Raw genomic sequence first — 22,318 nt, 5'->3', positions numbered from 1 at the left:
TTTGGGTAGATATTGTACAAGACAGACAGGGCTTGTGGACAGAAAAAGTACTGAATTATGAAGTGTTTCCTAAACTACAGAGACTTGGGGCCCTCTGTCACAATCTTTAGTATTCTCTCTAATGCAACTCACTTTCTTCCTTATAAATTTAGCTCAGAAAGAAACCTGTCCTAAGCAAGACTGTCTGTGGAATCTCAGGTTATGCTTTTTCTAATACATATTAAAATAAACACCATGACTTTGAAAAAAGTTCTTCATATGCCACTTGAGATCACCTCACTTGCATGTTGTGCTACACATATTCATATTTTGAGAAACACTGGGATTAGGAGACCGAACAATTATTCTGGCTAAATGCTGACATAGAAGACATTTGGACAAGGCCTCTGATATTCTCCGGTCTGAAACACGGGGACAGGACTGTGTGTTACTCCCCGGTGGTGGTAGGGGATGTGCGGTGAAGTAGCCAAAGGTGGTAAAGTGTTGGTAGACACGATGGGTTAATTCTTGATCAGCAACAACATCATTATCTTTCCTGGGGCTAGTGAGAATCAATGGATTAACATTTACAGGGAGCACAGAACTTTCCAAATGTCTACTACAATTATCAGTCCTTCGTAGGGAACAACGGAGGAGGTGGCCACCTGGGGCAGCCTCATTGGCATCAACGGGCTCCTGGAAGAGGCTGATGGGGTACAGGTTTGTGGGTGGCTGCAGGGGGCCCTCTTGGCATCTTCTAGCCTCTGTGCCGATAGGCTACCTCCTCTGTGTCTAGTCCAGAATTCCAGATGCTGCAGTGAGGTGGCAGCAGCTCAGCGAGGGTGGGAATGCGAAACTGCTCACATCAACGATGCACAGACATCGGAATTCCTTGATTGTGTTCCTGCTAATGGCACGGGCTGCCTCTAGGGCCGCCACATGAGATCATCTGAATTGGACTCTACAGGGACTCAGCTGGGCGGCGCCTCTACAGCTTTTGTCAGAGGCTTATTTTTCTTGCAAAAAAAAAAAGGGGGGGGGGAATCTGACACCTAAATGAAGGGGGCTTTATGTAACTCTTCTGCCATTTTTCTCTCACCTCTATAGCGTAGCTGAGCTCTTAGAAAACCGGTGTTAAAACACTTCAGCAAGAAGCCAGGCAATTGAAAGCCCCTTCTAACAGCTGTTAATGGTTGTCGATGAGCTGGCAGACACAGGGCTGGAAGGAAGGAGCCAAAAATAACGCCACAGCAGTATTTTCCAGGATTCCATCATTCCTGGTGCTGGAGAGAGGGAGCTTGAGGAACTGAAGTACAGTGTTATGAAAACAGTGACGAGGCTGGAGGGACGGAGGCCATGGGCTGTTGCCTGGAGAACCCAGTCCTTGTGTAGCAGGACTTGTAAGGGCTTTCTCAGGACCCTGGCATCTGAGAAAGACTAAAACAGGGAAATGGAAAGACAAGGTAAGGAGGACTGATGTTGGAAGTAAACTGAACTCAGCCCCCAGCGTTTTAACTCCTGGGCCATGCACTGGGGGAGCCTTATGAGGCCAGCTCTTCTTGGGGTATGTGTGTGTTTTATATGGTAGGCTTCATGAATTTATGTGTCATCCTTGTGCTGGGGCCACGCCAATCTTCTCTGTATCGTTCCAATTGTAGTGTATGTGCTGTCGAAGTGAGCACTTCTTGGTGTGTGTTTTTAATCTGCTTTCATTCTGTGGGATTTACAAACCCATCCCATGATCAAGGAACCATTTTAGACATATTTCTCCTTAGAAACCCTGCCCTCGACTCCTAGCCTGGATGGGGTTGCCTCCCTACTACCTTCCCACTCAACATGCTCTCTCTTTGATAGAGATTTGGGGCACTGTGGACTTCAGGAACTTAAAGTTTTTACATCATATCTCAATCTTATCAGCCATCTTCCCAAGAATGGTAGTCACATTATTATTTTTTGTTTTCTTTTTCTTTTTTTCTGAAGATTTTATTTTTAAATAATCTCTACACCCAACACGGGGCTCAAACTCACAACTCCAAGATCAAGAGTTGCATGCTCCACTGACTGAGCCAGCCAGGTGCTCCATGGTTTTCTTTTCATTTTTATGATATATACACATATTGGAGGAGTCTTTCCCCTCACATTTTCACTGTCACTCAATTCAGATGTGCATGTGGCACTCTTAAATTGTTCCACCTGCTCTCTGAAAGTTTTGATACTCTTTGTGAGTAAAACTAAGTCTCCGAACAGCACTTCCATTTGAACTGTATACTTGATCTTTCTGGGCTTGGCAAACCGTCACCCACTCAGAACCTAGACAGGAAAGTGGCAGATGATTCAAGCTTCATTAGGAACAAGTCATGCCAAAATAACTTCGTTTCTGGTTTTGATAGGATTACTGCTCAGAGAATGCAGTAGAAATAGCATCCCAGGATTTCAGCAAGGCAGCTGATACCTCTTAGGTCACTCTTGGAATAATATGAAAAAATGGGGTCTGGAAGGTAGTAAAATTAAGTGACCAGTAGCTGGATGATGGATTAATGTCAAGTTCAACCTGAAGGAAAGTGTTTGGTGACGTGAGCCAGGCTTCTATTGTCTGCTCTGTTACGGTTAAGTTCTGTATCTGACTAGGAAACTATGTGGGTGGCAAGCTGGTCAGATACTTTAGGAGAGAGAATCAAGATCCCAAATGACAACCACAGACTGATATTATGGGGTAAAATGTAAAGATCCACTTGAACAAAAATGGACATCAAATCCTGTACAGGGATTAAAAAAAGTCAACTCTGTAAGGACAGGATGGAAAAGTGCTGGCTTAACAAGGTGAGTCAGGACAGTGACACAGATGCCAGGAAACTTAGCACAATCCTGGGCTACCGCAAGAGATGTATAATGCTGGGACAGGGTTATAGCTTTCCTCTATTCTTTGCTCTTCAGATCACATCGAGACTCTAGTATTTAGTGCTGTATGTTAAGAGCAGGCCTGACCAACGAGGGTCATGATGAGCACTGAATCCATGTGATATACGGAACCAAGCTGTTAAATCCTGAAAAAGCAAGATTTACAGGGCCCACATAAGAGCTGTCTTTAGAGAGCTAATGGGCTATTATTAGAAGAAGAGATGAAATTTGTTCTCTTTCATTCCAGAGGGCATAAATAAGATCACAAATAAAAATGTAAAGGACGCAGATATCTGCTACAAATGTGGAAGAATTTTCTAGTAATCGCAGATGACAAAATGGAAGCAGCTCTTGAGTGGTGGTGAGCTCTCCATTGCTGGAAGTGTTCTAACAGAGGCTGGAGAGATACCTATGTCATTATAATAAAAGGATTCCAAACTGGGTGGGAGATTGGACTAGATGACTTCTAACATGCCTTATATTCTAACCTGTAATCCTTGACACTCTTCACTGTTTCCCCACAATAATTAAGAGGAGTTATGGTTCTTAGTATTCCTTAAACACTGTGTACAAGTATCAACAAGGAAGAAAGATAAGGTTGATAGTATTTTCATTTACTCTGGATACCACTGGCAAAATATATGGACTTGTGAGTTGGCAAAACAAACAGAGCTTTCTTGAACTTCCCCAAGTCTCCTGTGAGTCTATGAATGACAGATCCGTCAAGCTACTTTAGTTTGGAACGCTGGCCTAGTCCAACCAGTCTGCTGAGATCATGAACATTTACAGAGAACACAAGGAGTTTTCATAGAATGTAATGGAAGGCAATATTAAAAAAAAAAAATAAAGAAGTCAATGATTTCCTAAGTATGTAAGTTTTCAAAGGCCATGAGACCTCTTCAACAAAAATTCAACTGTATAGTTGCAGAACCTTGAAATTAAACAAATGCAGACTGAGCAGACTGAGTTTCAAGACAAATTTTATATAGGCATTATTTCCAGGCATGATCTTCCCATGCTGAACAAGTAAGCTCGTTCATTTAGACCTGTCAGAGGGGCAAGTATAGTCAGTCACGTGGACCTACAGTTTTGTTTGAATGGATAGCAGCATGCCTCATCTTGTATTTTTCTGGGCTTGACATAACAGCCACTTAATAATATCATAAAAGTTGTACACATGCTGCCATTCTATACACCTTGAAAATGGCAGGAGAAAATAGCCCGAAGCTTTTCCTCCTTAATAATCTCTTGGGCAAGTTTTAGTACTGAACCAGGCAATCCTGAAATCTTTGCTAATGAGAGGAAAAGAAACCAGAAGACCTGACCACAAGTAGAAGAGATGGAGGACACAAGGCAATGAAAGAAGTGAGAGGAGGTACAGGATATGCTCTAAAACATGGCAGTAAGTACTGTGATTTACTCATGGTTGATACTCATGGTCGATAGCTCTAATTTATCAAGAATGGTCAGAACTTAGGAGAGAACATAGCTCTGTACTAGCAACCTGAGAGACCAAGGCAAAAGAGATGCTCATGCAATGATGGGGCCAACTAGGTTCCTGGAGATCACCCATGCTAGCTCTCATATAGCCGTCTGTTAGTCTTAGGACTCAAATCCGGGTTGGAATTTTTTGGGTAGTTTTCCCAGGTCTGTGACCTTGCTATCTCATTAATGATTCTAACTCAAACTCTAGACACAAAGTTGAGATGAACAATTGAACTAGGGCTTCCTGTCGTGGAGCTAGCAGTGGAGGGACCTTCTCTTGACACTGGCCTTTGATCATAGATGGCCATGCTGGTACAAAGGCTGCCCCTCTAAGTTCTATTAAGACAGAGCAGGAAGAAAGCCTTGGATGCTAAGATGACCATGCTCTTTCAGAAATCTTTAACTCAAAGCAAGTTACAATTTCAAATAATATCATACATTTTTTTTCCCCAAAAAGGATTGAAGTAAATCCTAAGATCCAAAAATAACCTTCTAATACAGACTGAGGAACCCATGGGGGCCAGACTCTATAGGACCCAGGGAATTGTACAATTCAATAACTGGTTAGAAAAGGGGCCCAAGTGTGTATGAAGCATAAAAGAGGCTGCATTTCAGCAAGTTCTGGACCAAGAGACAATTGTATTTGAAGTAAGTAACAGTAGGAGCTGAAATAGGAATTTGTGCCAAGTAGAGCCAATCTAGACCTGCTTGACATTATGCCTAGCAGAGGACTACCCAGTGGGCATGCTGGGTATCTCAAGGGGGATTCTGAAGGCTTTTTCCTACCATGATGGTGATGATGACCATGAACAGAAGACCCATGTCCCAAGTACCAGGTACTCATTCCCATCCTTCAGAGCAGTCCTATTATCCCCAGGAGCTAGGCTCAGGGGTTTAGGGACTTGCCCAAGGCTAAACTGGTTGGTGTGGGAGCTGTTGCTCTCAAGAGGCTACTCTCTCTACTCCTCCTGCTACCCCCTGCTTCATGAAATCCATGATCTTTGATAAGAACTACTCCTGTCCAGAGAGCAGGGGTTGCCTGAGATAAAGAGAAAGAATGATTCTGGGACCAGGCCTCAGGTAGACATAGGCTTCCTGGATTTTCCAGGAATCTGTTATGTGAGCCTGAGTATTTCATACTGCTCCTTGGTCTTTCTTCAAAAGACAAAATTGTACCAGGGCCCTTGTGTAGATGAGTCCCTCAAAGGAACTAATGTCTACAAAATGCTGGAGTGCTTACACATAGACACAGAGACACACACACCATAGGTATGTGCATCCTGCAGAATCATGGGGAGGCGGATAATAGAAACATCTATGGTTAGAAGATAAGAACCTTACCCCATGGACTCTGCCTGTTTGCTCTCTCCTAAGGCATTCGAGTTTTAGGACTTGTGTATTTTTCCTTCCATGAAAGTAATGCTGTTAATGTGGCTTTAAAAAATTGTGGTAAAAAACATGTACCATAAAATTTACCATCGGGATCATTTTTAAGTGTACAGTTTGGTAGCGTTAAGTATACTCACATTACTGTGAAACAGATCTCCGGGACTTTTTTATCTTGAAAATCTGAAACTCTATAACCATTAAGCAACCCCCCCACTCCCACCATCCCCCAGGCCCTGGTAACCACCATTCTATTTCTGTCTCTGTGAATTTGACTACTTTAGGTATGTCCTATACGTGGACTCATACAGTATTTATCTTTTTGTGACTGGTTTCTTTCACTAACATGGCTTTTGGAAGAGAAGGTATGAAGAATGAGAGGGAGATGGCAAACCAACCTCCCCTCTGTTGCTGGTGTTGGCCAGAAAGGATGGTCTCCTGGAGTGTTCTCTTGGGCTGGGCCACAGTGGGCAGAATGTACCACAGCTGCAGAGTGGTCCTCCAGGCAGAGTGGGCTCAAGGCCTACCACCTCCTCCAACGAGCATCTACCGAGGGCCCTAGTTACCGGAGTCCCCATTTTATTTTATTTTATTTATTTTTTAAAATTTTATTATGTTATGTTAGTCACCATACAATACATCATTGGTTTTTGATGTCGTGATCCACGATCCATTGTTTTCGTATAACACCCAGTGCTCCATGCAGTACGTGCCCTCCTTAATACCCATCACCAGGCTAACCAATCCCCCTCCCCCCCTCCCCTCTAAAACCCGGTTTGTTTCTCAGAGTCCATAGTCTCTCATGGTTTATCTCTCCCTCCAATTCCCCCTCCCCATTTTCCCCTTCCTTCTCCTAATGTCCAGAGTCCCCATTTTAAGTACACTTTCTGAAGCCCACAGAACCTCAGCAATTTTTGAAGAATTCTCATGAAAAGCTCTCAGCATCTTCCTGGGGGAGGAAGAATCTGAATAAATAAGGCCTCCTTATTTTAAGAGCAGCCTCTGTCGGAATCTTGGCGGGAGAGCAGAAGAAGCAATGGAATGCGAATGAATAGTTTCAAAGCTGCCAGAGCCCGCTCTTGAGGAACGAAATATGCTCAGAATGTGTGTCCCTCCCGGACGCAGGCGTGGGGCATGGAAGGAAGGGAAATTTGGGTTCAAGCTGAAAAACAGCCTGTGGAATCTGGTCACATGTCAAAGGGGTCATTGGCAAAAAATGTCTGGGAACCACTGCTATGCCCTGGCTGAACCTTGCAGGCCCGCCCCCAGCAACGCTGCCTCATCACTGTGAAGAGGATCGCATCTTCAGCACAAATTCCTCCTTTCCCGCCGAAACTCCCATCCAGCACCCAGGACTAGGGAGGCCTTCTACAGCAGCTCCACGTGGGAGCTAGACTCTGAGAGTCAGAAGACAGTGTGCCCTGGGAGGTAACCTTCTCATCTGAGCTCACAGAGCTCCACTTGCCAGTAGGTTTATTTGTAAATAAAAAAAAATTCTACGGAAAGACTTAGACAAGGCGATCCCAATTATCCTTGCACAAGGCTGCTGTGAAATTCTCAGTAGATCTTTATGTTTTTGCCTTTTCCCTCCACCTGACTGCTGATCATCCCCTGATCTTGCCATCCACCCACCCAAACCCGTGTTTCCTTTCTTAAACCTGCTCCTCGGGCAGACTTTCCTTCCCACCCTCAGTTCAAGGCAACTCCTATCCTTCTGGTTTTGCGGCCAAAAACCTCAGTCATCTTGGACCCTTTTCTTTCTCTCGTATCCCACTTGCAATCAGTTAGTGGGAAATTCTGGCTGCTTTGCCTTCAAAACAGAGTCAGAATCCAAATCTTGGCCTTCCCTCCCTGCTACATTCTTGTCTCAACCACCTCTTGCTTGGGTTATTGCAGGAGATGCTTCACTAGTAGCCCTGCTTCTGCCCTTGCCCCTTTGCAGCCTATTCTCAAACCTAGCATCCAGAGCCATCCTTTGGAAAGATCAGCTGTATCACATCACTGTTCTAGCCAGAATCCCCCAAAAGATTCCTATTTCTCTGAGTTGAAGCCAGTCACTAAGTGGCCCAGCAGGCGCCCCATGATCTGTCTCCTCCCAACCCTAGCTCTCGCCATGGTCTCTGTGTGTTGCCTGCTTGGCGAGACCCTTCTGAACTATTATATCTAAAATTTCAACTCCTGTCCTCTATTAACTATTCCCCTCCCTGCTTTATTTTCCCCTGTAACACTGATCACCAACTTACTCTTCCTGTTTACCGTATGGTAAACCCTACAGGGAGGATGAACTTTGTGAAGGTATTGGGCTTGTCTGTACACTCTCAGTGCTCCATGCAAATCTGCCGAACAGATGAATGGCTCCTTCTGGCCATTCAGGTCTCAGCTCAAAGGCTGCCTTCTTGGGGAAGCCTTCCCCCGCCACCCTATCTAATCCTGCCTCTCCCTTGATGGCTGTTTATCGTTATCACCCTGTTTATTTTGTTTTTAGCACATACCACAGTCTAAAGTTATCTTGTTTTCTTTTTTGTCTTCCCCACTAAAACGTAGGCCCAGGAGAACTCCATTTACTCTGTCCTATCCTGTGCTAAATCCGCAACACTTAGAACAGGGCTTGGCACAGAGTAGCTGTTCTGTGAATGCTTCCTGAATGAATGGAGCACTTTGATGACAAAATCAATCCACATCGATTATTTGTTTGCCCTGAATTTTTTAACTTGAAAATTTCAATCTATAGAAAAAAAATGAAAGAAATGTACATTCATATGCCATTAATCTGGATTCACCAACTGTTCAATTTTGCTAAATTTATGCACTCTCCTTACGATCAACGTGTATACACACACGCACACACACACATACACATATACATTTCTTTCCAGAACCATTTGAAAATAAATCATGACATTTCACCTCTAAATACTTCAGCATATATATCTTGAGAATAAGAACATTCTATACAACAAAAATACCATTTTCCTACCCAAGAAAAGTAATGTTGATATAACATTATAAACTAATATACAGTCTATATTCAGGGTCTCTAAATTGCTTCAAGGATGTCTTTCACAGATTTTTTTTTTTCAATCTAGGAGCCAATCAAAGGTCACTTATTGCATTTACCTAGGACAGTCCCTCGTCATTCTGCCTTTCATGACAGTGATGTTTAAAAGTTCAGGCTAGCTGTCTTGAAGACTGTCCCACAGAGGATGTCTAGTCATAGCACCAGATGCAAAACTTAATCTAACTTATTCTTTTATTCTGTGTGGTTTACTAACCAATTTAATATACAGTGAATTCATTTTTTTCTGTTTGTTTAAAATTTTTAGGTTTGCCGCATTTTGTCTTTTTTGCCTAAATTTTAATTTTTTGGCTACGTAAAACATTCAAATGGTTCAAAAGTCAACATGAAATAAAAAGATACAGAGAGTCACTCTCATCACAAACCTTTCACTCTCTTTTCATCCCCTTTCTATAGGTCACTTTTTTCATAATTCTTTATCTTTTCTGTTTCTTTTTATAAAATCTACAAATGTGTGTATGCATGTATATGCTTATAAGTTATACATATACTTTATACCTTATAAATATATATTCTTATTTTCCCCTTTTCCTTGCACAAAAGGGCGCATATCATATCCAGTGTATGTGCTCTTCTGCATCTTATTTTTGCCTTCTAAAATATATCCTGGAAATTACTCCTCATCAGTTCATGGAGCTCTTCTTTTTTTTCTTTCTTATGACTGCTTAGTACATGGTTATATGGTTGTACATATGTGGATAACCTTGCGCATGTGTTGTTTTGTATTTGTACAAATCCATCCTTTTTTAGTGAATTGTTATGGACTGAATTACATTCCCCACTAAAACCCACAGTTTGAAGCCCTAATCCCTAATGCGACCGTATTTGGAGATGGGGTCTTTAAGGAGGTAATTAAGGTTAAATGATGGTGTCCTTATAAGAAGAAAAGAGACACCAGGGCTCTCTCTCTGTGCACTGAGGAAAGGCCATGTGAGGACACGGCGAGAAGGTGGCCGCCTCCGAGCCTCTAGCCTCCGGAACTGTGAGAAAATACATTTTTGTTTAAGCCACCCAATCTGTGGTATTTTGTGATGGCAGCCAGAGCCGACCAATACATGGGTATTAGAAGAACTAAGTACTGCAGACCTCCCATGTAAACAAACTAGAGTTGATTTAAGAAAAAAATCGCTTTTAAAAAAAACAACTTAAAAGAAGAGACATTTCTGGAGGTCCCCAAGGAGGAGGAAGTAAAGAAGCAGCAACATTCTGTTCGCCACAGAGGAGGTATTATTTTGCCTATGAGGTAAAAGTTGTTTTAAACACTGGCATGAGCCTTACAGGTGCAAATCCATTAGAGCATCACTTTTATTCTGACTCACTCTTCTGAAATTTCAATCCTACACGTGTCAGTTGTCTTCTTCCAGATTTTGGGCACAATGGAGGGGAACCACCTTATCACTGCAGGGCCCCCGTGAACAGCCCCTCTGACATGGGAAACGTGGAGAGGAATGAAAGCCGTGTAAGTTCCAGGGGTACCCAGGGGTCTAGGCTGTTCAGGATCGGGGGTGACTTCCTGGAGTCTTTTTTTCATGGAGTTAAAGATGAAAGAAGCCTTTTACCGTTAGTTTTGTAAAATGTCCTCATCCCTTTGATTCCTTTGATTCATATGAAAACATGTCCTTATTACTGAACACTCTGACACATCTCTGGACGTAATCTGTATACAACCAGAGCCCGATATAAATACTAAAAGTTACTGAGTAACTTCCCAAAGCGGACCTGTAGAGATATTTATATATGTTGGAAAATACCTATGAAAGGACCCTCCTTTTCTTCAGTTTCAGTACCTGTACACCAGGCTGACAGGAAAGCTCCTCACATCCTCTCCTTCCTTCAGAGCTGCAGAAGGTTTGACGGAAGGGTGAGACTTTCCTGCTCTATCTGGGGATGCACAGGGTCAGAGACTTGGAAAACATCTGAGCTATTTCCATTTAAAATAACACTAGTGATTTCCAGAAGTGTCACTCTAGAAAACACGCAGGAAGGCAAGGGCATCTGTAAGTTTCAATGACCAAGGTAAACTTAAATATGAAAAAAGGTCTTAAACTTTTAATAAGAAAGAGCTAGAAGAAATCTATTCCCTCTATTGCTTTTTGGTTGGTTTTCATTTAACCAATGAGACTGTGAGTACAAGTCTGTTCAGCCCAAGTGAAGGACTTGAGTTTCTTAGGAGAATGCAGATCCCTGTACTGGACAGAAGGGACCAGAAAGCATGGGGGGGGGGGCGGGGGAGAGCACTGGCCCTTTTAGGGAAAAAAACAATGAAGCCCACAGAACCTCTGAAATCATATATAAAATCATATTGGAAGTTTTATTCTTCCAATATTATGCTCCATACTTCACTTGGTCTTCCTTCTTTCCTTCCCTTCTATCCACTGAACTGTTCAAATAACGGTTTTATTATTACAGAAATGTAATACACATTGTAGGAAGTGGAAAATGCAGGCAAGCAAAACAAAATCCATCACATTCTACCATTCACAGGTCACTACTGTTAACATTTTAGCACATGTCCCTATGGCTCTTTCTTTACACACACACACACACGTATTGGTTTTAACCAAACCAAGATCATACTGGGAGTATCATTCCCCAGTCTACCTTTTCCAAGTATCACCACCTTTCCGTTTCAAGAAAATTTCATCTAATTACCTAGACCACATTTGAATTTCTCCAATTTCCTCCCAAAATTTATACAACTGGTTGTCCAAACCAGTAACCACTCCAGGACCATATACTGCATCTGGTTTTTAAATCCCTTAAATCTTGTTCAATTTAGCATTGTCCCATTTTTATGACACTAACTTATTGAAGAAATCAGGCTATTTGTCCTGTAAAAAGTCCCACCCCCTGGATTTGACCTGTTGCTTCTTCCTTCATGGTGTTGTTAAGCTCATTTCTCTAATGCTTGATTTTCCCCTAACTGGAAGCTAGATAAAAGGCTTTATGAGGTCAAGCTATACACTGAATACATCATTGGGGAGGATGTATATTTCATGAGTATTTGCATCAGAAAACATCTAATACCTGGTTGGCCCACCAGGAGTGATGCTCAGATTGATCCTTGCCTGTGTAGGTGTGAAGGCAGTGTGTGTGTGGTGTTACTTGGTGTCTCTGTGTGTTACTTTGTACTACAATAATGTCCATCAAACATTCATCATCATGTTTTTAAATCCTAAGTGATCACCTTTGCCTGAATCTGTTCCTGGCATTTAAAAACACATGATACCAGATTACAAAAACCCTGAGACAAGGGCTTTGTGCTCTAGAAATTTGGCATCTCCTTGTGGGTCCTTGTATGCAGGTCTAAGTAAGACCTGATGCTCATAGTATCACTCAGGAGGCATACTCCCTAACAGGTGATTTAGGAAGCATCTCTGTACATAGCCTCAGTGAGATAAACTGTTGGAGATGAAATATTTCCCAAATTACTGAAGGTAAAGTGAAAGCCAGCAATCCTGAGTAAACCTCATTTTTTGTAGAGAAATCAGCAATGGGGGTCTAAGTGTTGAAGTCAACCTCAGTCCCTGCCTGCCCCTTTTTCTCTTCTCTTTTCTGAGGATCATCGCTTCCTGGTGATTTCGGCCATCACCTGCATGCCAGGGTTCCTCAGATCTGTCTCTTCAGTTCTGTACTCTCAGTGCCTTGGGTAGATGTAAAGCACCATAGATACATATTAGTGTTCCATGGCCTTTTTCTCTACCTGTGTGTTCCCACATCCAATTTTCTGGGATCTGTGGAAGGTGCTATCATCCTCCCTGTCCTTTCCCCAGGGCACAGACCTTTTTCAGCTCACGCTAGGATCAGGGTGGATCTCCTGGCTGTGCCCTCTACTGGAGTAGTTTGTTCTTCTATCCATTAGCCATTCCATTGCTAAACAGATATTCCTTAAACAATTTTTCATTATGTTACTTCTTGGCTCACATTTCAGTGAATTTCTATTGCTTATCTGGTTAAGATTAAATTCTTTTGTCTAAATTTTATTCTTTCATGCTAAGGCCCCATGGAATCTGACCATATTTTGAATTATTTCCCTAAACCTGCCATTTGTGCTGACCAAAGCTGGCTCCTCAGTGCCCTGTGAATGCTTCCTTTTGAGCCTTGGCCATGCCAGTGACCTCTCCTGGAGGGTCTCTCTCCATGCGCTCCCCAAGAAAGTCCCATCGGTCCTGTGAGTGTTCGTTTTAGGTGGTCTAAACTTCACAGAGGAGATGAAAGGAAAATCCTGTTCTTTCCCACATGGAAAACAATGGCCAACACAACTTGGCAGCTACAATGAATGCTCTTAAATTGTTCAGCTTTGATTTCATTGGTTTTATCTTGATTCTTCAACAATATTGCAAGCTCTTTGAAGGAAATGATCTTGCCTTATATTTTTAAGTTAATCCCCCAAAGAAGTGACCTATGAAAAGGTCATGTGTTCCATTCCTCTGCATCTATGAACTGCTTTACTTAAGCCACCTTGTCTTTTTGAATATCTACTTTAAACATACCACACATCCACACCCCAGTTTCTCTGAAGGTAATTCTGTATTTTTTTGTACCTTACTTCAGTGTCTAGCATCTTACACTGCTATAAAATTCTCCTTTAATACAGCCGAAATCCCTCAGATGTAGCAAGGATACTATTTCTTCTGTTCTGTGAGTGAGAACATCTGGTCAACATTTACTGTAACCACCTTAAATAGGAGGCATGCAGATACTTTGTTAAAGAGAACTTTGAAAGGTCATCGCATTTCTCTCTATGAACATCTTGTAAATCGGATGGATTTAAGTCACCCAAAAAATCTCCAGAGTTACAAAAGGTGTGCTTCGAATACCTTTTAGTATCCTACTAATTTCCCCACACTACAAAGTTCTTACCCTAACTCCTGATGTTCCACAGTCCTAATCTTCCCACCTTCCTATTACAGGGCACACAGTTCAACTCCTGGGTGACTACAGCTTCTCTAGGTAGAAAGAAGATTCCCACGGTCTAAGGTGTCTCCTGGGAAGGAAGAAGCTCTCTGCTACTAGAGTGCTCATCTTTACATGGCAAGACCCCTGAGAGTCCTGTCTTTTAGCAGACATTTTCCTGGCCTTTTAGTAACTGTTCTGTTTTCCCCACCCGTCTCTTTTTGTAACTAATGAAACAAGAATAATAGGTCAGTTGTGAGGCGTCAGAAGGCCTCTGCAGACAGATTGCTGAAGTGACTTGCACACATAATTTCATTCCAACCCACGTCACTCAACGCGGCTCAGCCTACACGTGTGTGGCTACTGCCCTCACAGACCTGCCCCGCCCTACTCTGTTCTGCTTGCTGGTGCCACCCCCCCGAAGGATATCACTCTATACTGTCTTTAGGAAGAATAATCTGTCAGCAGCCTTTGCAAATAAAGAATTAACAATGAGGGATGCCTGGGTGGCTCAGTTGGTTATGCATCTGCCATCGGCTCAGGTCATGATCCCAGGGTCCTGGGATCGAGCCCCACATCGGGCTCCTTGCTCAGCGGGGAGCCTGCTTCTCCCTCTGCTTGTGCTCGCTCTCTTTCTCTGACAAATAAATAAATAAAATCTTACAAAAAAGAAAAAAGAAAGCAACGGAGCAAAAATGAAGACTCAGAAAGAATCAGAAAAAATGAGTCGCAATGATATTTAATACCATACTTTATAAAGCAGAAGACAAAATGAGATAGTTGTGACTTCAGCTGTAATTGTGACCTTCTGTATCCTTCCTCTGATTTTCTTCTAAACACGGGAATCTTTAGTTGGCTAAATCTCAGATTTTTTTTTTTTTTTAAAACTCCTGGGCCAACTCTTTGGCTTGCTTGGGAACAGCTGCCGGTATTTCTTTTTGCTGCCAGTCAGTCAAAAACTGTGCTCACGTTGGAGGCCTGGCTCCATCCCACCCAGGGTGCTGAATGCATTAGCTTTTTCACACACAGTCTTTGCCAGGCTGCATGCAGAAGTCCATCTCAGACAGTAAAGCTCACTGAATCATCAGCTAGCTTGGAGCTGGTGCCAATGTCGGGTAGAGAGACTGTCAACATATTTTAGAAGTCTATGGCAAAGTGATAAATTTTACTACATGCACCGAGTTAATAGGAAAAAGAACACTTCTGAGATAGCAGGAAACCCAAAGTGCCATTATTTAATTGCTCCACTCTTGAAAGCAAAAACAACGCACCCTTTGATCTAGCCTGTGATTTAATGGTTAAAAACTAAAACAAACAAGAATAGAAACGTAAGGTATTAGCTGATTACTGCCAACAATTTTATTTTACTTTCTTTGTGCTTCTAAGAGCAGCCTTTTCTACTGACAACCACACATCACTCCAATGCCTGGATATGATCCATTTTATTAAGAAATTCCTCAATCAATTTCCTGGTTTACATCTTGTCCAACCAAGAATCCAGGTGTTCTCACCATAAAAAGGGTCTCTTTGAAAAGGTTCTGCTTGTATAACTGTACACCCAACAGAAATGTCATGGACACCCCAACAATAGAACTGAAACCTGAAGCAGTTTGGTGACATTCCAACTTTTTGAATGGAATGTGAATCCATTAAGATTATTAGGTAACTTTACTTATATCCTCAAATTTGTGCCAAGTGTTAAAGCTGCCAAAGAAAAGAGAGAATAAAAACTGACTCTTGGATTCCAACTCTTGAGTATTTTGGTGTGGAAACTGTATTTTCTTGTAAGTCATTTAAAAAACACACCATGATTTCACTGTTTAATTGCAATCTCAGTTTTCAGGAAGCAAAGAGAAACAAGATACATAATCGATGTTTCTCTTCCGTTCGGCTTTCAGCCTAAATGGTCCTGTGCTTTTATTGGCAAAGTAGGGCAGGTAGTAACAGTGAACAAGAAACCTATTCTAAGAAGAACTGGCTCAAGTGAAGTACCACTACATCATGAGTGACTCAACCATCTACTCGAGAGTGATTACTCTGCAACGATGAAGCCATGCTAATTGGACAATGGCTTGCTGCCAGTTCATGTTGGCATGACCTACAATACCCTTGGCTGACGGCCATGATGTTTCTCTAGCACACTTTTTTTTTTTTTTTTTTGGTAATCTGGATGGGAAGTGGAAATAATTTTTAAAAACTCTCCCCAGTGCTATTTAAGTTCTTATCATGAATTAAAAGTTTAATTAAGTACCCTGTTAAAGGCCCGGGTTCTATGATTAAATATGACAAAATAATAGTTATGATTACTGATCAAGTGACGAACTTTACAGCTCTGAACTTTGTCTTTAAAGCTATTATTAATCTTAACTGAAATAGCTAAGAGACTCCATAATAGGGAAAAGAAAGAAACGTAAGGGACATTTAATACATATATACGGAAGAGGTTTAAAATGAATAGATTTGCCGGTAACTAATTTTATAAAATGTAAGGCAAATGCCTTTACTGTCAAAGGCTTTGTTTAAATCCATTTAGAAATGTTGACTACTGAGGTCATCTCCTATGATCTAGGAATAAATAGGTATAGTGAAAAGAACCCTTAAACTGGCTTTAAATCAGGTCACTTAAAAATAATTTTTAGATATGTCTTAGTTTTTGTCAACTCAACTCCTTCTACTATGCCAAAATAGGAGCGCATTTCTGCTAAGTTTCTTTAAATAGGACTTACTGGCCTCAGGATTTAAAAAATGTAAGAGGTTTGGAAACAGCTTATGCATTTCAGTTTTAAAATTAGCTATTGCTGTGGCTATTTTCCACACCAGATTTCCCTCCCTCTGTATCAGCACCATTGAGCAGCCTTTGGAGATGGAATCACAATAGTATTAGCTCTTCTTTTCTTGGCTTCACTTTATTACTCCCCCATTTGAGACTGAGGCCCAGATTTCAGGGCTGGAAGTCACCTTTATGTTACTATAAATAAGTTCTGCCTTTAGGCATTTCAAAATTATCAGCATGATTCTAGGACTTGAAAACTTCTTACTTGCCAGCAAGTAGTTACCTGGAATATTTTGACTTATTATTTATTTGCTTTTTTTTTTTCATCTGCTGCCAAGTCTCACTAATGCAACCTGGAAAATTGCACCAGAGCTTTTAATGAGGATTCTGAGGTAAGAGCCATTTCATCAGAGAAGACTGTGCTTTCCTTTTATGGGAATAATAGCACCTCTTGTTTATATGGCACCATCCTTCCAAGGAGCCTAACAGATCGCATTTCAATAATCTGAAGAGCAGCCCTGCAAGTCAGGCTGGTCACCAGGACTGCTACTCCCTACTCACATCGAAATCGAGGTCATTAAATGCAGATATGTTTTTCAAAATCCTAAAACCTTCGGAAATGGTGAGAGAGCAATGATCGGAATCGTCTACTACTTGCTTGTGTTCTAGGTTATCAAACAGCCCTGTGGTTCTACAGCTCTTTAACTCTCGTCTCTTGTAAGACCATTTCTGAAAAGTCAGGGAGAATTCATGAAGATAAGTAGGAGAAGTGAGCTAGCTCCTCTTGAGAAATCCTGTGGCTCTTTCCTTTCCTGACTCGTTTGCCTCCCACCTCCGTGGCCTTTCCCTACCGTCTCCATCCAAGCATCTCTCCTCTCTTTCTGACCAGTAGGATTTATTCTCTCCCTCTGGCAGGAACCTACAAAGTTCAAGGGCTATGAACCCACAGCACAGGGTCAGACCTCAGAGATCACTTTCAGATAAGGATGTGCCTTGCTAAGTTGAGTCTGCCCACTTGCTCAGTAGACCCCATCCTCTTTCAAGTACCTAAGGGCATTTATTTAGCAATTGGTCTTCTGTCTCCTGTATTATCAAGTTTTCTCTCTCTTTTGCAACACTGCCATCAGCCCAAGTCTTAGTCAGGATGGGCTAGGTTGTGCTCAGGAAACAAACACCAACTCTCAATGGCTTAACATAAAGGCTCATTTCTCATTCATGTCGGAGTCTGATTTGAATCACATGGCTCTTCTCCAGCAGTGACTCAGGGATCTGGGCTACCGTTCCAACATCTCGGAGTTCCTGGAGTTCTCTGACACCGCTTAAATGGATGGGAAAGAACATGAAGAACTCATACCTACTTTTAACTGTCTCAGACCAGAAGTGACCCATGACTTCTACTCATGTTTCTTTGGCTACATCTAGTTACATAGCATGCCTGATTGTAAATTTGGCTTCCTGTGTGTCCAGGAAAGAGAAGAAAATTGGATGTGGGTGAATACTGATCATCTTTACCACAGAGTGAAAACATGAAAAACAAATTTCTTCCCACTTAAAACAAAACAAAACAAAACAAAACAAAGGAAATCTTTAACACCATTTCCCTCCAGCTGCTGGCCCATTTTTCTGCTCCCTTTAACTCAAAAAGCCTAAAAAATGTAGCCTACCTTAGCTTTTAAATTCCTTTCTTTCCATTCTCTTTAGAACACAATTACGTTTTTTTTACATCCCACTGCTCCCCCCAAAAGTGCTCCATGAAATCACAAATGGCTTCCAATCTGCTAGATGGTCAATTTTCAGCCTTCATCTGAGCTGACTATTAGCAACATTTGACATAGTTATTAACTCTCCTCCTTGGAATGCTTTCTTTACCTGGCTTTCAGGACATTATGTATTTCTGCTTTTCCTTCTATCTCAATGGCTGTTCCTTCTTGGTCTACCCCATTGGCTCCTCTTTATCTCTCTGACTTCTTAATTCTAAAAAGCCCCAAGGTTCAATCCTGGGACCTCTTTTTTTTTTTTTTTCCTTCCTTATCTACACTTATTCTCTTGATGATTGTATTTTGTCTTATGCCTTTCAGAATCCCCAATAATCTGGTATTAAAACTTCTATCTCCAGGTTGAACTTGTCCCATGAATTCTAACCATGCATATCCTACTGTGTACCAGACATCTCTACTTTGATGTTAACACACACCTCAAACGTAATGTGTACGAAATAGAACTCTTATTCCCATTCTTACCACTCGAAACCTACTTTTCCCCGTCTTCACCAATGCCAGTTAATGACAACCCCATTCCAACAGCTCAGACCCCAACCTTGGAGTTCTCTTTAACTCCTTTCTCTTCTTCCATCCTATAAGGAAATCCTGTAAGTTCCACCTTAAAAATATCACCAGAATCTGATACTGATCATCACTCTATTGCTATCACTCTGATCTAGGCCATTGTGTCATGCCTGGGTTGTTGCCTTAGCATCTTAAATGTTTTCCTTGCTTTTGCCTTTGCCCTCTCTTTCAATCTATTTTCTTTCTCTCTCTCTCTTTTTAAATATTTTATTTATTTATTTGACAGAGAGAGAGAGAGACTGAGTGGCGTGTGAGAGCACGCACAAGCAGGGGGAGCAGCAGGCAGAGGGAGAGGGAGAAGCAGACTTCCCACTGAGCAGGGAGCCCAATGTGGGACTTGATCCCAGGACCCTGAGATCATGACCTGAGCCGACGGCAGACGCTTAACTGACTGAGCCACCCAGGCGTCCCTCTTTCAGTCTATTTTCATATAGCAGTCAAAATGATCTGCAAAACCCTCCAAATGACCTCCCAGCTCATTCCAAGAAAAGGTAATGTTTCTAAAAGGTGCACAGCCTGGTCCTGTTACGTGACATGCCCCCTCCCATCCTACCACCTGCTCATTCTGTTACAGTATGTCAATCATGCCAGGCCCATTCCAGCCTCAGAGCTTTTCCTTGCTATTCCTTCTGCCTAGACCACCCAGATGTCAGCATGGCTGGCTCCTTCACCTCCTTCAAGTCTCTAGCCAAAGTCATCCCCTTGAAAAGGTCCTTTTTAACCATCCTATCTATCTATGTATCTATGTATCTATGTATCTATCTATGTATCTATCTATCTATCTACTTATTGAGTATAGTTGACACTCAATGGTACCTTAGTTTCAGGTGTACAACATAGTGATTCAATAAATTTATACATTATTCTACGTTCCCCACAAGTGACTATCTGTCACCACACAATGTCATTGTTGACCACCGTATTTAAAATTGCAGGGCCCTGACATTCCTTAGCCCCCTTCTGTTTTATTCTCAATGGTATCTAACCAAGTACATATTATATTTATTTTCTGTCTCTCCTCCTTCTCCCCCACTGGAATATAAACTTAGTTTTGTTCCCTAGGTTCACCCAGTAGCTAGAACAGTGCCTCCTGGTAAATAGCAGGGCCTTGATACATATTTGTTGAATGAATGAAAAAATGAATGAGGAAACAGAAGCCCAAAGAGGCTGACTGGCTTGGTCAAGACCTTAGATGTGGTTAGTGCCAAGGTTCAAACTGTGGTTTTCCCAGCAACTCATGGCTGATGCTCCTTAAATCTAAAATTTTGCCTATTACTCTTCTTCAGCGTTTTGTCGAGGTGGTGAATGGAGGGAGGCCAAAGGGCTGGCTCTGTGCTCTGGGGTGGGTGAGCGTTTTGTTCTTCTTATCTTGGTCATGCCACTCTCCAAATACCTCAGTTACTGTTTCCCATCAATTCTCACCTCCCCCAAAGTTACACGCAGGCTAAGAACGCTGTTGGCAGCTTGTCCTACAGTGTTAGGTACTTGCTGTAGTATTACACACTGAAAACACTGCCCAAAGATAATCATGACAATCTTACTGCTCCTTTCAAAGACTGGGCCTAAGCCATCCCAGAGACGTTGACAGCTTTCATCTCCTCTAGAAACTTTCAATCAAGAAGATTCCATAATTCCTATTTGGTCTCTGTGCTTGGCAGTACTATTGCAGATTGTACCCTTTATTGCACCCTGTGGTTAAGACTTAACAAAAAAAAAAAAAAAAAAAAAGAAGAAGACTTAACAAATGCTTTTGCTTCAGAATCCTTCTGGGTCAGTTTTCCTTTTTGTTTAGCACTGCAAAAATGAGATCTGCCCTAAAATGTTGAGAGAGAGAGAGAGAAGTGAAAGAGAGAGAAAGCAAAAGACAGAGATAGAGAGTGAGAGCAAGCCAAAGTCTGAAATATATTTATACCTAAGAAAGCATGTGGTCCACCTGAGGAGGCATACTTACCCCTAGCCAACAGCTATTCTCTGCATGAAACCTCTCCCTTCTCTAGAGGGTGAAAGACCATGGGCAGTAAAGCCCAAAGAAAGGTGGTAGAGCTTTGGCTCTACCCTCTCCTTGTTTTAAAAATATTTAGTTTTCACAAATAAAAACTGTATATATTTAAGGTATACAATGAGATGTTTTGATATGTGCATGTGAACTGTGAAATGATTACTACAATCAAACTATTAACATATCTATCACCTCCCATGGTTATCATTTGTGTGTGTGTGTGTGTGTGCGCGCGCGTGCGGTGAGAACAATTGAGATCCATTCTTTTAGCAAATTTCAATTATATAATACATTATTTTTAACTATAGTCACCATGCTGTACCCTATGTTTCTGGAACTTATTCATCTTATAACTGAAAGTTTGTACCCTTTGATCAATATTTCCACTTTTGCCCCATCCCCTCCCCGAAGCTTCTAATAACCACCATTTACTCTCTGTTACTATCATTTGCCTTTTTTTAGATGCCACGTATAGTGAGATCCTGCAATATTTGTCTTTCTGTGTCTGGCTTGCACTTAGCATAATGTCCTCCAGGTTTACTCATGTTGCTGCAAACAGCAGGATTTCTTTCCTTTCCTGAATACTATTCACACACACAGCACCTTTTCTTTATCCAGTCCTGTCAATAGACAAGTTGTTTTCACATCTGGACTATTGTGAATAATGCTACAGTGAATACGGGAGTGCAGATATCTCTTTGAAATAGTGATTATATTTCTTTCAGATATATACCCCAAAGTGGTATTGCTGGGTCACCCTGGGAGTTCTGTTTTTAATTTTTTGAGGAACCTCCACCCTATTTCCACAGTGGCTGCACTGATTTACATTCCCACCAACAGTGCACAAGGGTTGGTTCCCTTGTCTCCACATCCTCGCCAATACTTGTTATCTTTGGACTTTTTGATAACAGACCTTGGCAATAACCTCTTAACAGCTGCTCTTCCTCTGGCATTCTGGGAGAGCCCCGTAATTGGGGCTGCTAGGCAAACCCACTGTGGGTTCCATGTCTTCTAAGGAAACATACCCCATTCCTGCCCCCTGTGCTCGACACACCATAAAACTGACCTTCAGGGTTGTGATGCCATTTCCAGCATGGTTGGCGTCCAGCCCAAAACGGTCTCCATGACTACAGCTAAGGAGAGGTTTGTTGAGCCAACTTTAATACTAATGAGCAGTGTAGTAACGGCCTTGCAATGTTGGCACGTCAACCACTTTCTCTTCATCTCTTAGCACAAAATAGACTTACTAATTATAAACTAAATGATCTGTTTTATTATTTAACGGAAGTACTCGGTACGGTGCCTTATGTCTTACTTTTTGCTGATACACATTCTTGGGTGTGTTTTTCGATAGGGAGCCAATACTCAAGTCATATAAACTCTAGGGACTGTAATTCCATTTTAGGAAAAAAAAAAACAGAAAAGAAAAAACAAAAAAAAGAGCAAGACATTTCCATTACTCCTTGACTTCCAGAAGGAGG

The 22,318-nt window shown here is 41.8% G+C and overlaps 1 protein-coding gene and 1 non-coding gene across 11 annotated transcripts in view; both read right to left on the bottom strand.

The window, feature by feature from the left end:
- BACH2 (BACH transcriptional regulator 2) overlaps positions 1–22,318 on the bottom strand; it is a 353,067-nt gene that overhangs the window by 51,310 nt on the left and 279,439 nt on the right. The window lies entirely within an intron of this gene.
- LOC118518417 (U6 spliceosomal RNA) lies at positions 1,555–1,661 on the bottom strand. Its single transcript, XR_004908617.1, has one exon. It is a non-coding gene; the product is annotated as a U6 spliceosomal RNA (small nuclear RNA).

The sequence above is a fragment of the Halichoerus grypus genome, chromosome 9 (assembly GCF_964656455.1).
Source record: "Halichoerus grypus chromosome 9, mHalGry1.hap1.1, whole genome shotgun sequence".
In the NCBI taxonomy this organism is placed as follows: domain Eukaryota; kingdom Metazoa; phylum Chordata; class Mammalia; order Carnivora; family Phocidae; genus Halichoerus; species Halichoerus grypus.
Note: the sequence above shows the minus strand (reverse complement) of the source record. Positions and strands in the feature narration are given on the sequence as shown.